A 10880-nucleotide genomic window follows, 5' to 3' on the forward strand; every position below is an offset into this window, starting at 1 on the left:
TTATTATGTATTTTATTTCTGATGTTTAAACCTTCATTACTATTTCATTTTCCTATTAAGCGAATTTGAAAATATTCTTGGCTTCATTTTTGAAGAAGTTTTAAATCACAAAAGGGTTACAACTATGGTAGGGGAGGACCATTGGTGTGGGGTGTCCATGATGGGGAATACATGGGAGGAAGTTCACCTGGGGATATATACAAGGTAGATAAATATGTTCAAATGTTCATGGGTCATTGCCACAGTGGGTAGAGATTCACACAATAACTGAAAGAATATTGAAATCCTATCCTTGGGAGCTCTAATGCTACAGCAACAAGCCACCAAGGAGCAAGAACTAGTGAAAAAGAATGGTCCATTGATATACCCTTGACATTGATGACTGTGCTTATGCACTTTTTGCTCTTAAATTTGCAACTTAGCCTAGTGATGTAGGATACCTAAGAGTTATTTCCTGAGAGCCTACATGTTACTCAAATGTGGCCTCTCCCTAAGCCAAACTCAGCATATAAATGCATTACCTTCTCCCCCACTGTGGGACATGACTCCCAGGAATGAGACTCCCTGACACTGAGGGATTACTATCAAGCACCAGCTGATGATGCAACTAGAAAAGGACACTGAACTAAAGGGGCGAAAAGGTAAAGATACATGAGTTTCTATGGCTAAGAGACTTCAAAGTAAGCCAGGAGGCCATCAGAGATTTACACTTAAAATGTCTCTGCAGGATGTCATAGACTGCCAAAGCAGATGCTACCACAAATAGTGGGACACCTGAGGGATCAAGAGATACCCAGCTCATATGTTCAGGGCAGATAGCTCCAGAGGTTGATGCCTGGCCACTGGGTCCTACTTCAGAGTTTGTGCTCCCAAGTGTGACAGAGTTGGACTCAAATGTGACTTCTCTACACATGCCTCTTCTATCTCTTTTATTTGAACCTATAGTTGATGCTGGAATTGGTAGGTGTACATCCAAAAGACTTGAATCTCTGGATGGTTCATTTGTCAGCTGGGCCCTGAACCTCAGTGGACATGTAACACCTACTCTCCAGTTCATTGGCCTCACCCAGAACAACTAACAAGGAGGTCAGGATGGACAACCAACATACCAAGGAACTGAGAAAGTCAACAACTGCAGGCAAGAAAGTCTCATCTATAAGCCAAATGAGATCAAAGTCACCTCTCAGGTAGAGTAGGCATCACCATTCCAGAATCCTCAGGATTGGGGAATAAAATATAGATCAGTGTGGACTTACTGGTGTTCTACTATAGACTTACTACGGTTCTATCAATGGAAAAACTATTCATCGATGTGGAGACAATGGCCACTGGTGGTGCTGAAGTCAGAGAGAGGGAAAAAGAGGTATAATATCGGGAAATTTTCAGGACTTGGAATAACCTGAATGATATTGCAACGACAGATACAGGCTACAGCAGTTTGATATTATGGATAAATTCCAAAAAGAAATATTGGATTATGTATGTAAACTGATGTTTTTTGGGGGCATATTAAATTATGTTGGATTTATAGGTTTACATGATTAGGTAATTATGTTAGACACTTGTGCCAGAAGGGCATTGAGTCCCCACCCTTTGGTGAGCAGGGACACACAGATAAAAGGCAAGGCAAAGGACAGAGTTAAGGGTTCTTAATGTTGTAGTTTTGATGTTGGAGTTTGATGCTGAAGCTGGAGCCCTGGGAAGCAAGGAATCCTGAACCCAGAGAGAAGCAATACCCTGCAAGTGAAGAAACACAGGAAGACAGACCCTTGCAGATGTCAGCAGCCATCTTGCTCCAACACGTGAAAATAGACTTTGGTGAGGGAAGTAACTTATGCTTTATGGTCTGCTATCTGTAAGCTCCTACCCCAAATAAATATCCTTTGCTAAAAAACAACCAATTTCTGATATTTTACATCAGTACCCCTTTGCCTGATTAATACGCAGGCCATTATATATTCTGCCATAACCTACAGAATTGAATGCAAGAGAGTGTAAACTACAATGTAAACTATAATCCATGCTTAGTTGCAATGCTTCAAAATCTGTTCATCAATTGTAATGAATGTAGCACACTAGTGCAAGAAGTTGGTAATGTTGGGAACAGTGGGAGGTGTAGGGAGTAGGGCATATTTTTTAATGTAACATTTTATGTAATCTAAGGACCTTTTAAAAATAAATTTTAAAAGGACACAAAGGCCTCTGAGCTGACTACAAAGGGGTATCCAGGGATCTACCATCCCTGGAAAGGGGAGAGGGAGGGGCACTGCCTAAGGCTGACAGCTTCTGACCCACAGTTCTGGTCTGCTGTGTCCCACCAGCCCCTCCAGGCTGAGTGGGACCACACTGTTGTCTACCTAGGGACACTAAACAGGCCTGGAGAAATGCAACATTCTCGATCTCCCTCTCTTATAGCTGGCACTGATTGTTGAGGATGGACCTTCCCAGGAAACAGGGAAGAGAGGGACAAGATCTAAGGCTGACTCTGGTTTTGACCCACAAATTTGGCCTGTTGTGTCCCACGGACCCTTCCAGGCCAGGGAGGCCTTGCCACTGCTTGCCTTAGGAGGCTTCAAAGGAGTAAAGAAATCTGACCCTCTCAATCTCCTCGATGAATGGGGACTGATTGTTGAAGATGTAGAAGGGAGTGGGATTATTTCTTATCCAGAAAATGGGAGGGGGCTGCCAGAGAAGGCTAGAGACTTTTTTATAAGAAAGTTCAAATTACAAGGCTCTTAGGCCCTAGGCAGGACCCTTTCAGATTGATCCAGGCTGTGTTGCAGCAAAAACACTCTAAACAGGCATTGAACTGAGAGGACTGCCAAAGAGTGCCATCTGCTGGCAGAACTAGGTACTACATGTGAGAAAATAAAAAAATGAGGCATTTTCTGACCTTTATAGCTTTCCTCCCAAGGCCCTAGGAAGTAGGTCTGCAACCCACTACTGAGTGCAGAGCACACCTTTGAGCAACTAACAGGGACAACCCTAATGATCCAGGTTGAATCAAGAATCAAATAGGAACAGTAACACACAGCCTCCTGCCACTAAATCCCAATAAAAGACAAAGAAATTGAGCATCTGAGTAAACTACATACTAATCGGGTACCTAGAAGTCAGCAAAAATTTATGAGCCAGAAGAAGAAAATGGAAGACATAGCCCAGGAAAAGGAATATATCAAAGTCCCAGAAGAGATGCAGGATTTGAGAGAACTAATTAATGAGATGTATACCAATTTCCAAAATTAAATTCATGAGTTGAAAGACAATATGGCCAAAGGGATGAATGACATCAAGAAGACGTTGAGCAAGCAAAAACAGAATTTGAAATGTGGAACAGAAAAGCAATAGAGCTCATGGGAATGAAAGACAATAGGTGACGTCAAAAACACATTAAAGGTCTGTAACAAATTCAGGCAGACTTGAAAGGACAGAAGAAAGTATAAGTGATATCAAAGACAGAACAGCTGAAATTGAAGAGAGAAAAGAACAAAGGGAGGAAAAAAACAGAAAAAAATTGAACAGAGGCTCAGGGAGATGAATGACAACAGAAAACACAACATACATGTCATGGGAGTCCCAGAAGGAGAAGAGAAGGGAAAAGGATTAGAAAGAGTATTTAAGGGAACAGTTAAAATTTCCCAACGCTCACAAAAGGAATGACCCTGCATATCTAAGAAGTCCACCTTATCCTAATCAGAAGAAATCCAAATAGACATACTCCAAAACATATATTATTCAGAATGTCAAATGTCAAAGATAAAGAGAAAATTCTGAGAGCAGTAAGGGAAGCAAATCATCACATACAAGGGATGCCCAGTAATAGTGTGGATTTCTCATCAGAAACCATGGAGGTGAGAAGACAGTGGTTATGATGCAATTAGGAGACTGAAAGAGAAAAACTGCCAGCCAAGAATTCTGCACCCAGCAAAACTGTCCTCCCAATATGAAGGTGAGTAAAAATATCCACAAACAGAAACTAAGAGAGTTTGTAAAAAAGAATCCAAATTGCAGGAAATAATAAGGGAGCCATAGAGCCTGAAAGAAAAAGAAGAGAAAGGCCTCTAGGAGAGTAGAGAAAAAAGAAGAGCAAAAAGGATAACCAAGAGAAAAAAGACAGACCAAAATATGACATGACACATGAAAACCAAAGAATAAAATGTAGGAAGTAAACAATGCATTTACACTCCTATCATTGATTGTTAATGGATTAAACGCACCAAACAAAAGATATAGATTGACAGGTTGGATAATAAACACATGAGCCATCCATTTGCTGCTTATAAGAGACCCAGCTTTGACTCATGGATACAAACCAGGTATAAGTAAAAAGTTGAAAAAAGATACTCCATGCAAATAGTAGCCAAAAAAGAGCAGGGACAGCTATACTATTATTGGACAAAACAGACTTGAAGTGAAAAAAAGTTTTGAGTCAGAGAAGGCCATTATATATTAATAAAAAGGACAACTCACCAGGAAGATATATTTATGCACCTAACCAGGGTGCCCCAAAATACATAAGACAAACTGTCAAAACTGAAAGGAGAAACAGGCATCTGTACAATAATCACTGGAGACTCTAATACACTACTCACATTATGAGACAGAACAACTGGACAGAAGATCAATGAGGAAACAGAGAACTTAAAGAACAATAAATGAGTTAGACCTAAGAGACACATAGAATGCTGCATCCAAATGCAGCAGGTTATACATTCTTCTCACGTGCCCATGATCCTTCACCAGGATACACCACATGCAGGGCACACTGCAGGATACACCACATGTAGGGCACACTGCACTCAAAACATATGGAAAGATTGAAATTATACAAATCACCTTCTTAGATCATAATGGAATGAACAAAATTGGAAATCAAGAAAAGACAGGAAAAAGGTAACTTTGTAACTGTGTGGAGTCTAAACAACACACTCTTAAATGATCAGTAGATCAAATAAGAAATTGCAAGTGAAATCAGTAAATGTACAGACAAATGAAAGTGAGAACACAAATTACCAAAACTTAAGGGATACAGCAAAGCCAGTCTTGAGAGGGAAATTTAAACCCCTAACACCTAGGTTAAAAAAGTAGAAAGAGCTAAACTCAAAGACTTAACTGAACACCTAGAGAAATTGGAAAAAGAACAGCAAACCAATTCTTAAAGCAAGAAGAAGGAAAGAAATAATAAAGATTAGAGCAGAAATAAATGAAATTGAGAACAACAACAACAACAACAAAGAATAGATAAAATCACAACCAAAAGCTGGTCCTTTGAGAAGGTCAGTAAAATTGACAAATTGCTAGCAAGATTAACAAAGGAGAAAAATAGGCAAATAAATACAATCAGAAATGAAAGGAGGGAAGTAATGACTGTCCTCACAGAAATAAAAAGAATCAAAAGTCGGTTCTATGAGAAACTGTATGCCAACAATGACAACCTAGAAATGGTCAAATTCCTAGAAAGGCACAACCAATCTACACTGACACTACAAGAAATACAAGAATTAACAATCCAACCACATTTAAAGAGACTGAATCCATCATCAAACACCTCCCAACAAGGAAAAGCTCAGGGCCAGATGACTTCAGAGATGAATTCTACCAAGCATTTCAAAAAGAATTAACAACAATCCTGTTTAAACTCTTCTAACATGATGAAGAGGAGGGAAAATTACCCCACTCTTTTCATGAAGCCAACATCACCCTAAAACCAAAGCCACATAAAGACACTATATGGAAAGAAAAGTACAGACTCATCTCTTCAATGAACACAGAGATGCAAAAATTTCTCAACAAAATATTGACAAATTGAATCCAGCAGCATTATCGAAGACTTACACATCACGACCAAGGGAGATTTGTTCCTGGTATGCAAGGTTAGCTCAGCATTAAAAAAACCATCAATATAATACACCACATTAAAAAAAATTGAAGGGAAAAAACACATGATGATCACAATAGACACAGAAAAGGCATTTGACAGAATCCAGCATTCTTTCTTGGTAAAAAACACTTCAAAAAGTATGAATAGAAGGAAAATGTCACAATATGATAAAAGGCATACATGAAAAACCCACAGCCAACATTGTACTCAGTGGGGAAAGGTTGAAAGCTTTCCACCTAAGATCAGGAACAAGACAAGGATGCCCCCGATCACCATTGCTATTCAACACTGTACTGCAAGTTCTAGCTAGAGCAATTAGAGAAGAAAAAAAATTAAAGGCATCCAAATAGGAAAAGGGGACGTAAAACTTGCACTACCAGCAGATGACATGATCCTATATTTAGAAAATCCTGAAATGTCTACAACAAAGCTCCTTGAGATAATAAATGAGTTCAGCAAAGCGGCAGAATACAAGATCCACATGCAGAAATCAGTGTTCTTGCCCAGTAGTACTGCACAATCTGAGGAGAAATCAGGGGGAAGATTCCATTTACAATAGCGACAAAAAGACTTAATATGTGGGGAACAACTTAGTCAAAGAAGTACAGGACCTAGATGCAGAAAACTACAAAACAGTGGTAAAAGAAATTTAAAATGACCTAAACAAATGGAATGACACTCCGTGTTCATGTACTCTAAGACTAAACTTCATGATGATATCAATCCAACCTAAATTGATTTATAGACTCAATGTAATGGCAATCAAAATTCCAACAGCCTACTTGACAAAAATAGAAAAGGCAATTACCAAATTCATTTGGAAGGGAAAAGGCACCCAAGTAACCAAAACCATTCTAAAAAAGAAGACCAACGTGGGAGGAATTTCACTGCCAGACCTTGAAACATATTACAAAGCTACAGTGGTCAAAACAGCAAGGCACCGGCATAAAGAGAGACTCGTTGATCAGTATAATAGAATTTAGAGTCCATAAATAAACCCTCACCTCCACGGTCAACTAGGTTTTCAGACACCTACCAAGTCCATGTTAATGGGGAAAAAGTCCCTTCAATAAATGGTGCTGGGAGACCTGGATATCTATAACCAAAAGAATGGAATGGAACCCCTATCTTACATCCCATACAAGAATCAACTCAAAATGGATCGGAGACCTAGATATAAAAGTAAGGACCATAAAAATGCTCGAAGATGGAAGCAGACTTGGCTTGGTTAGGGCGTCCATCTACCACATGGGAGGTCCATGGTTCAAACCCCGGGCCTCCTTGACCCATGTGGAGTTGGCCCATGCACAGTGTTGATGTGCACAAGGAGTGCTGTGCCACGTAGGGGTGTCCCCTGTGTAGGAGAGCCCCACGATCAAGGAGTGTGCACCATAAGGAGAGCCACCCAGCACAAAAGAAAGTGCAGGACGCTAGGAGTGGCACTGCACACACAGAGAGCTGACACACAAGATGACGCGACAAAAAGAAACACAGATTCCCATGCCACTGACAACAACAGAAGTGGACAGAGAAGAAGATGCAGCAAATAGACATGGAGAACAGACAACCGGGGAGGGGTGGGGGAAAGGGGAGAGAAATAAACAAATAAATCTTAAAAAAAAAACTGCTTGAAGACAGTGTAGGGAAACATCTTAAAGACCTTGTGCTACATGGTGGTTTCTTGGACCTTATACCCAAAGAACATGAAACAAAAGAAAAAGTAGATAAATGGGACCTCCTCAAAATTAAACACATGTATACCTCACAGGACTTTGTCAAAAGGGTGTAAAGGAAGCTGACTCAGCAGAAGGAAATACTTGGAAATCACATGTCCAATAAGGGATTAATATCCATGACATGTAAAGAGATGTTACAACTCAAAAATAAAAAAAGACTCAGTTAAAAATTGGGTAAAAGACATGAATAGATATTTGTCCAAAGAAGAAATACAAATGGCACGAAAACACGTGAAAAAATGTTCAATATGAGTAATGATTAGGGAAATGCAAATCATAACTAAGAGATATCTTTGCACACCTATCAGAATGGCTACTATTAAAAAGTCAGAGAAGTACAAATGTTGGAGAGGATGTGGAGAGATAGGAACTCTTACTCGCAATTGGTGAGAATGCAGAATGGTACAGCCACTGTGGAGGACTGTTGGGCAGTTCCTAAAGAAGTTGAATATAGGGAAGTTGACTTGGCCCAGTGGTTAGGGCATCCGTCTACCACATGGGAGGTCCATGGTTCAAACCCCAGGCCTCCTTGACCTGTGTGGAGCTGGCCCACACGCAGTGCGGATGCACACAAGGAGTGCCGTGCCACAGAGGGGTGTCCCCTGCATAGGGGAGCCCCACCTGCAAGGAGTGTACCCCATAAGGACAGCTGCCCAAGAATGGTGCTGCACACATGGAGAGCTGACACAACAAGATGACACAACAAAAAGAAACACAGATTCCCATGCAGCTGACAACAACAGAAACGGACAAAGAAGACTCAGCAAATAGACACAGAGAGCAGACAACTGGGGCAGGGTGGGGGCGAGGGGAGAGAAATAAATAATTTTTTTTTTTAAAGAAATTGAATATAGATTTGCCAGTGACCCAGAACTATCATTCTTGGGTCTACACCCAGAATTGAAAGCAGTGATACAAATACACATCTGCACACCCATGTTCATAGCAGTGCTAATCACAATGTCAAAAGCTGGAAAGAACCCAGGTGTCCATCAACTGACAAATGGATAAACAAACAGTGGTATATTCCCACAATGGAATATTATGCAGTACTTAAGAAGAAATGGGCAAGGGGATTTGGTGAGACAGATAGGGCATCTGCGTACCACATGGGAGGTCCAAGGTTCAAACCCAGGGCCTCCTGATCCGTGTGATGAGCTGGTCCACGCACAGGGCTGATTTTCCCAAGGAGTGCTGTGGCATGCAGGGGTGTCCCCTGCATAGGGGAGCCCCATGCGCAAGGAGTGCGCCCCATATGGAGAGCCGCCCAGCGCGAAAGAAAGTGCAGCCTGCCCAGGAGTGGTGCCGCAGACACGGAGAGCTGACAGAACAAGATGAAGCAACAAAATAAGGCACAGATTCTGGGTGTCACTGACAAGAATACCAGTGGACACAAGAAGAACACACAGCAAATGGACACAGAGAGCAGACGACTGGGGGTGGGGTGGGGAAGAGGAGAGTAATAAATAAAAAATAAATCTTAAAAAAAAAGTCCTAAAACATTTGACAACGTCAATGAACCTGGAGGACATTACGTTGAGTGAAGGAAACCAGACACAAAAGGACAAATACAATAAATACAAGATTGCTATGAACTAAATATGTTGTATAACATATGGCATGATTCCATTTATATAAAATGCAAATATAAATCATTTTATAGAGGGGGAAAAAAAGTATCTGTGCAAGAATAGCCAAAAAGGGGAGCTGTGAACAGTAGGGGAAGCACAGATGGAGAAGTGATGGATTTACTTTTTTATTATTACTGAAATTAAGAAAATGCTCTAATAAGATTGAGATGATGAATGCACAACTATATGATGATGCCCAATACCACTGATTGTGCAGTGAACTGTATGCTTTGTTTGTTGATACATATCGATAAAAATGATTTGGTAAAAAAAATGACAAACAGCACTTAAAAATGGGAATCTATGTAAATAACACTTTCGCCAGAGAAGAAACATTCAATTCTTTCACCAGTAGGGAAATATAAAATAAAATCTGCTATGACTTATCATATAGACATAGTAAAATGGCTAAAATCAAGAAAGATAATACCAACTGTTCACGAAGATGTGGAAAACCTGGAGTCCTCCTACATTGCTAGTGAGAATGCCAAAAGGTGCTACCACTTTGGGAAACATTTTGTCAGTTTCTTAAAAATATAAACTTACATCATTGTTGCTTGTTCCACTCCGCTATATCTATCCAAGACAACTTGCTGTACCATGATTCCCACAGCAAGTTCACGGCAAGTTCACGGCCGCCAAAACTGGAAAAAAATACAAACGCCTATCACCCGGGGCTTGGATGAGAGGAGGTGGTACATGGTAAACAGCTGTGCAGCTCTAACTAGGTAACTGCACTCAAGTAACTGTCACAGATGAACAAGTTATCCGTGTCTGGAAAAATGCCAAAGACTGAAGCAGGCCCGGAGCCCCCCGCCCACGCCCCCGCTCCCCCCGCCAAGGGCGCCCCCACGCCCCTGGCGACAAACCGCACGCAGAGGGCAGGGCCTGCGGGGCCCCACGCACAACCGTCCAGCGAGCGGGAGCTTGGGCGGCCGCGGGCCGGGCGCGCCCTCAGCGCAGCGCGGGGACGGCCGCTCGCCCGCTTTTCCGCGCTGCCGGCGGCCCCGCAGCCCTGCGGCCCCCCCCCCCCCGCCCGCAGGCCCGCAGGCGCTCCCGGCCGCCCCGCCGCCGCCAGGTGGCGCCAAACACGTCCCGGGTTCCGAGCCGGCGCAGGCGGGCGTCTGAGGAGGGGCCGCGCGCTCCGCCTGAGGTTCCGGGCCGGCGCTCACTAACCGCCGCCCGCAGGTCAACTGTCGGACACAAACGGGACCTCGGGGGGCGGGGTCTCGGGGGCGGGGCCTCGGGGGGCGGGGCCTCGGGGGGCGGGGCCTCGGGGCGGGTTGAACGCCCAGGGGCGGGGCTGAGCGGTGGGGATGCGGCTGCGCGGCCAGCAGCTGGGCTGAGCGCCCGGCCACGCCCTTGCCAGGAGCCCCACCCCCGCCGCAGCCCGAGGCGGACCCGCGCGCACTTGGGGCTCCTGCGCGCTCCCGTCGCACTAGACTTCGGGGGCCCCTACCTGCGTCCTCCGGGAGGAGGGTCTCCGCACCCCCGAGATCCGGCTAGCGCCTGGCAGCCACGCAGGTCCCCCTGGCCAGGAGTGGGAAGCCTCCCGGGAAGAGCTGCCGGCACTACCTATTGTGAGATAAATATTCTTCTACATCACAGAAGACTGAAGCTCAGGGCGCAGCG

At 43.3% G+C, this 10880-nt stretch overlaps 1 protein-coding gene across 2 annotated transcripts in view; it reads right to left on the bottom strand.

Moving 5' to 3' along the window:
• Nucleotides 1–10041, bottom strand: part of LOC101426306 (leucine-rich repeat and calponin homology domain-containing protein 1-like) — a 128348-nt gene extending 118307 nt beyond the window's left edge. For both annotated transcript variants that reach the window (XR_011645858.1, XR_011645860.1), the window contains exon 1: nucleotides 9795–10041. The gene's annotated coding sequence lies outside the window, so the exon portion shown is untranslated. The remainder of the gene's footprint in view (nucleotides 1–9794) is intronic.
• Nucleotides 10042–10880: the final 839 nt, after the last annotated feature.

Source organism: Dasypus novemcinctus, chromosome 15 (genome assembly GCF_030445035.2).
Source record: "Dasypus novemcinctus isolate mDasNov1 chromosome 15, mDasNov1.1.hap2, whole genome shotgun sequence".
In the NCBI taxonomy this organism is placed as follows: domain Eukaryota; kingdom Metazoa; phylum Chordata; class Mammalia; order Cingulata; family Dasypodidae; genus Dasypus; species Dasypus novemcinctus.